We start from the raw sequence: 6,000 nt of genomic DNA, 5'->3' as shown, positions 1-6,000 counted from the left end.
CTGCCCGAGTGAGCGTCCCACCGACATCCGAATCGTGTCTCCCCTTTCCTGGAATCAGGGAGCATCCACTGGCATCGGTGACCCAAATCTGGCTCTGTCTACTCCTGCCAGGCCTCCCCCACTTCAAAGGGCGGCAGAGCCAATCAGCACCATCTTCATTTTGAAACAGCCTGTAGGAAAAGCACCCGGTAACGGAGGCTTCAATAAATGATTTTATTAACAAGTGAAATGACTCACGTTCAATTAGCATCAATCACGTTTTTAGCAAAATTGTCGTCTATATGTGTGTTTTCCTTCCTGGGAGTGGGAAGGCTGGGAGGGGTAGGAAGATGAAGTCTGGGTCTCCATTGAGACTGGGAACAAAGTTATGGATGGCTCATCTTTTCACAGAGGCTCTTTGGGCAGCCAGCTCACTAGTGACAGTCATGCTGCCCATAACAACTGTCCTTGCCCCAGGTTTCCTAGCATGGTCTAGCTAGAGCCTCCCCATGTAATACGTCAGCCGCAGCCTCAGTAGCCTACACACAACTGGGATGTGGCTGGTCTGAACTGATGTACGCTGCAAGTGTAAGGCACACACCAGATTTTAAAGACTAAGTACAAAAAAAACCATCATGAGAAACCTCACAAATAGGTTTTTTTACATTTATTTTTAACGTTTACTTTTATTTTTGAGAGACAGAGAGACAGAGTGTGAGGGGAAGAGGGCCAGAGAGAGAGGGAGACACAGGATCTGAAGCAGGCTCCAGGCTCTGAGCTGTCAGCACAGAGCCCAACGCAGGGCTTGAACCCACAAACCACGTGATCATGACCTGAGCGGAAGTCTGACATTTAACTGAGCAACCCAGGTGCCCACTTCACAAATAATTTATATATATACACGTGTGTGTGTGTGTGTGTGTGTGTATGTATATATATATATATACACACACATATATTTAAAAAAATTTTTTAATGTTTATTATTTTTGAGAGACAGAGAGAGACAGAGAGCAAGCAGGGGAGGGGCAGAGAGAGAGGGAGACACAGAATCTGAAGTAGGCTCCAGGCTCTGAGCTGCCAGCACAGAGCCCAACGCGGGGCTCAAACTCACACACTGTGAGATCATGACCTGAGATGAAGTTGGCTGCTTAACCGACTGAGCCACTCAAGCACCCCACAAATAATTTTTATATTGATTACATGTTGAAAAGATATTTTGGGGCCAAATAAAATGTATCATTATATAATACTAGCTAAATATTGTATAAGTAATAATACTTACAAATGAAACGTATGTTTAAAATTAATTTCACCTGTTTAACCTTTTTTTTTTTTTAAAGGATTTTATTGTTAAGTCATCTCTACACCCACCGTGGGGCTCAGACTTACAACCGAGATCAAGAGTCGCATGCTCCGCTGACTGAGCCAGCCAGGCGCCCCCATTTTTACCTTTTTAATGTGGCTATGACAAAATATAAAATTGCGTATGGGCTCGCCTTTGTGGTCTGTATTACCCTTGTATTGAAAAGCGCTGGTCTAGTATCAGATCTCTGCTTTTTAGAACACCGTTTATGGCAATAACACTTTTTCGACGGGAATCACACACACAGCTCGTTGCCTAGAGCAGGTAACCTGGAGCTGCTCAGGAGGAAGAGGGGGATGTTTGTAGGCGGAGGTTGGGGTTGCCCAGACGTGGCTGAGAGTGTGGGACGGGCCGCATCCATTCTCAGAACCTGGTCTGGAGCGTTTATTATTGGATTGGGTCATCCATTCATTTAAAAATGTGGGGGAAAATACCCGGAGGAGGCCCCCATTCAATCACCCTAAGTGGAATCTGATCCTTATCTTGGGATAAACATTCCAAATGGAAGGTGAGTGCTGGGAGATTAGGAAGATAAGGAAACCATATGGCTCTGTCAGGAGGCTCCCAGGGCCTTATTCTTGAAAGGATTAATGAATCCAAAAGTGGTGTGTAGGGAGGGGGTCATCTCGGTGGTGTTTTTTGAGGGGGCAGAAGTCCCAGAGCTCCAAACAGGGATGTGGACGGTCTGGAGGAGGAGGACTGGAACTCAGGACCCTCTTATGCCTTTCCTGGCTTCTCTGCCCCTCCACGCTCCATCCACCCCCTTCACAACAAAGCCTTTCTAAAGTGCACTTAGCACTCAGGCCTGCCGAGCTTGGTGTTTGGGATCTGAATCCCTCACCCCCTTGTCTAACAGTTTCCAGAGGTTCTACCTCTGTTCCTCCCGCTGCCCCCACTGGCCATTGGTGGAGCCGAGTTGGGTACACAGGGGAGAGGGGCTTTCCTGGCAGCGCTGGGGGTTGCTGGGACTCAGGGCCACATGGTGGGGCAGAGAATCGCCAGCTGTGGGGAGGGCAGGTAATATGAGCCCTAGAGAAAGGGATCTGGGGCTGAGAGGAGGAGGAGGGGGAGGCTACGGGCTTTTGAGCACGTTCTCTCCTCCCCTATGTCACAAGGCACTTCATCCTTCATTCCTCTGGCACTGCCTGTCTTGCACAGCTGTTCTCAGACCCACAACTGGAGACTGTCAAAGGTTTAGGTGCAGACTGGGTGCTCAAAGGAGAGAGGGTGGCTTCAGAATGGTGTGATAGAGATCACTGATGAATAAGAATAGTACAAAAAATAACCAATACTTACTGAGGGCTCATTTTGTGCCAGTGCCTACCCTTGATGACCTTGTGAAATTCACAACAGCTCTAAAAGGGAGGTGTCATTTTGAGAAGGAAACCTTGGCTCAGAGAGGCTGAGTCACTTGCCCAAGGTTGCGCGGCTCTTCAGAGCCGGAGCCAGGAGTCAAATGCGAGAGGCTGAACCTTAGGGCCCAAGTTCTTGAGGCAGACAGGGGCCCAGTACATGATTATTCCCATCAGACCCCATCAGCCTTGGTCAGTGACAAGCATCAGGGGACAGCCTCCTGCCCAGATTTTGGACAGCCCCAACGCAATGAGCCTGGGCAGCAGTGCCCGGCTGCCACCAAGTGAGCCCGGGTTGTCACACCTTGCTTGGGGGTGCCACCCAAGCCCACTGTTGTCCAAATAGCGCTGGCCGGGAAAAGGTCACCCTGTCACCTCCTACCCCCTACATCTTAGGGAGAGGTGGGAACAGCACGGGCAGCAGGGGTCCCACAGGGTTCCAGGCATAGGCTTTCCTGCTTCAGGCTGGCCCTGGCCGATGGCCTGGTTTTGGGCTTTTCTGTGCTCTGAGCACATCTAAACATTTGGAGAAAAACAAGAAAGCGAACAATAGACGCTTGTGGGTTAGAGGAATGGGCCCACTTCCCCCTGGGAGTCAGCACTGTTCATAAGCCGCCCCAGCTGCACTCTCACGGTGGGGATGTCACTGGAGGCTCGTTGAATCACAGCCTTGTCCTTCTTGGGGGCCAGCTACTGGCTCCTTTTATGTATCGGCGGGGATGCAAATGCTGGTGGGGCGGACGGGTGCACAGGGGGAAGGCATGTTTTGCTGCCTGAATTTTGGGAAGTCACACAGCAAAGATGCATCCGAGCCTGGCATTGTCGCTCTGCCAAGGCACCCCTTGACGGACGTGTTCCGATCAGAGCTGTCTGCCCCACGGGAAAAGAATCAGCTTTCTATCAAGTGGACTCTGGGCATCGCCCCAGAGAGCTGCAGCTCCAAAGGACCCGGAGAGTAAGTGGAGCTCACTGATGCTGAGAGGTGTTTGGCGGCGGTGGTGGTGACTCCCTCAGGAAGGGGCCTGTGGGGCATCGTGCTGGATGGGAGTAGGAGGAGGGCCCGTAGTAGGCTTCTCTGAGCCGAGCCCCCTCAGGCTGTTCAGATCCTGGCTTCGCATCGTCACAGCCAAGGGCAGCACAGCAGAGTGTGTTAGGCCGAGAAAAAGTCGGCGGGTGGAGGGGTGCAAACGGGAGCTCGGACCCCCTTCTCCTTCACAGCCGACCCAGGGATAACAGTCAAGGCCCCATCAGGCTAAGTCCCCTGATTGCTCCCGCATCTACCCCCAGGACCCCCAGACGACCGAGAGGGGCTGACGTGGAGTGTCCCCCGCCTGGATGGCATCCCTGGAAAAGGCTGGAGTGTTTCTACAGAGGCTGTTCAGACATCACATCACAGTCCCAGACGGCCGAGAGGTTCTTGCACTCACTTGGCTGCCCTCCCTGGGAAATGCTTTGGATCAGACAGCACTTCTGGGTTGTTTTTGCCTGAGGAAAGTGGTAAGAATTCAACAAGAATCCCATGGTTGAAGGAAAAGTCGGTGGATTTACTTAGCAAAAGTATTTGTAGAGAACGGTCCGGGGGGTGAGCAGGGTGGCGCTGCAGGCCGAGGACAGAGGACACTAATGTGGGCAAGCAGGCCTCCAGATGAGGGCACCTTGGGAGCAGACGAAGAAGATTCTAGAGACAAATGCTTGGCTCCTGGAGAATAAAGGTCTTTTTGTGTGTCTAAGAAGTTCAAAATGGCCATGCTAGGTCACGCCCGCAAGCTCTGAGAGACAGTCTTGTGCTGCAGAGTTCTTCCTGAGGGTCTCCCACTCCCTGCGTCCCTTAGTCACTTAGCAGTCACTGAGGGCCGCCAAGCATGCACGCCTAAGATGTGAAGACACACAAGAAACCTCCTTGCCCTCAAAGGTCTTGCAGGCAAGCCAGTGGTGGTTCCATGATATGGAAAGAGCAAGGCTAGAGGGTGGCCAGAGAATGCACAGTGGCGGTACGGAAGCGTGAGCCTGGCGATGCAGAAGCCGGAGCTGAGTCTTCAAGAACGAGCCAGAAGCTGGCCAGGCAGTCTGAGAGGAAGGACAACTAATCCAGACAGAGGGCACAGACTATGCAGAGGCCAAGAGGGAAAGCGTGCCCTCTCCCCACCCCCAGAGACAGCTGGAACAGTGGCTATGAAGGGAGCTGGTGCCCAAAGAAGACAAGGCCCCACATTCTTTGCTTTGATGCTCATGGTTTTCTGTCAGCTGGGCACACGTGGACTGTGAAAACCTCCTGGCACGAGGGCCTTGTCAAGTTAAGTTCCGTCCCTTTCGGCACCTTGATTAAAGGCCTTGTCCTTGGCTTTGGTGCTGGGGTGACCCCATGGATATGCGTCTATGCGACACCCTCTCCTTTCTTACCTAACGCTTTCCTGAAAATCCGCTGGTCTGACACGTGAGAGGCAAAGAGCGGATTTGAAAGTTATAAGGGAGGGTTCTGTTCCCAGGAGGCTGAACAATATTATCACTGTTATTTTCTTGATTTCTTAATTTCTAGGCTCACAGCATCATCCTCACCCTTGCTCTGAGAAACCGTCATGAAATCAGTGCAGCTTTGGAAAGGAAGGAACGTGGCAAATCCCTAATCACACCTCACCTTTAAATACGGTCTTTGACCATATTAGAACCAGAATTTCATATATGCTCCCTAATTTATTCTTTTCCTTCACAACTGAACACACAGGCGACTGGCTTGAATCCAGGGCGCGTTTGATCGAGGCTACATACTCCCCCACTTTCGGCACGCCTAATGATTTCCATCTTTGTCTCAATTGTGTTTACGAGACCTGCCCTTATCGCCGGCATCGGCGCTTCATTTTTCCATTTTCCACTCATTCTTATAAAATAACAAGGTCAAAATGCAATACAATATTCAAATACTTGTGCAAACACTGCTGAACAGCTAAAAGGGGACGCTGCTGAGACCAAACTCTGGGCCACCAGGCAGCATTTCCATGCGATGGCTTCAAATGTCAGCTCACCTGCCAACCTGGGAGAGCTCAAAACCCGCGGGTGGAGCCAGGGGTCGGGGTGGTGGTGGTGGCGCAGACCAACGTAGAGCATATAAAAAAGCGTGCGCCAAAGTGAAAGGTACAAGGTGAAGGTCCCCCTCTGAAGCTCAGCGGAGTATAAATCCTGCCACCTCCAGCCAAGAGGCCCAGGCGCTAGCATGCAAAGGGGCTGTCGGTGACGGCTTTTCTCCAGGCGGGTTGTGTTGTCTCACAGACCTGCGCCAGTACACCTTCCAACGTCTCTGAGTCTGCAG

At 51.5% G+C, this 6,000-nt stretch overlaps 1 long non-coding RNA gene across 1 annotated transcript; it reads left to right on the top strand.

Moving 5' to 3' along the window:
* The first annotated feature begins 2,449 nt into the window (after positions 1-2,449).
* On the top strand, positions 2,450-5,366 carry LOC106971563 (uncharacterized). Its single transcript, XR_001429693.3, has 3 exons — positions 2,450-3,651; positions 3,984-4,193; positions 5,233-5,366. It is a non-coding gene; the product is annotated as an uncharacterized LOC106971563 (long non-coding RNA).
* Positions 5,367-6,000: the final 634 nt, after the last annotated feature.

This window comes from Acinonyx jubatus, chromosome B3 (assembly GCF_027475565.1).
Source record: "Acinonyx jubatus isolate Ajub_Pintada_27869175 chromosome B3, VMU_Ajub_asm_v1.0, whole genome shotgun sequence".
Lineage (NCBI taxonomy): Eukaryota > Metazoa > Chordata > Mammalia > Carnivora > Felidae > Acinonyx > Acinonyx jubatus.
Note: the sequence above shows the minus strand (reverse complement) of the source record. Positions and strands in the feature narration are given on the sequence as shown.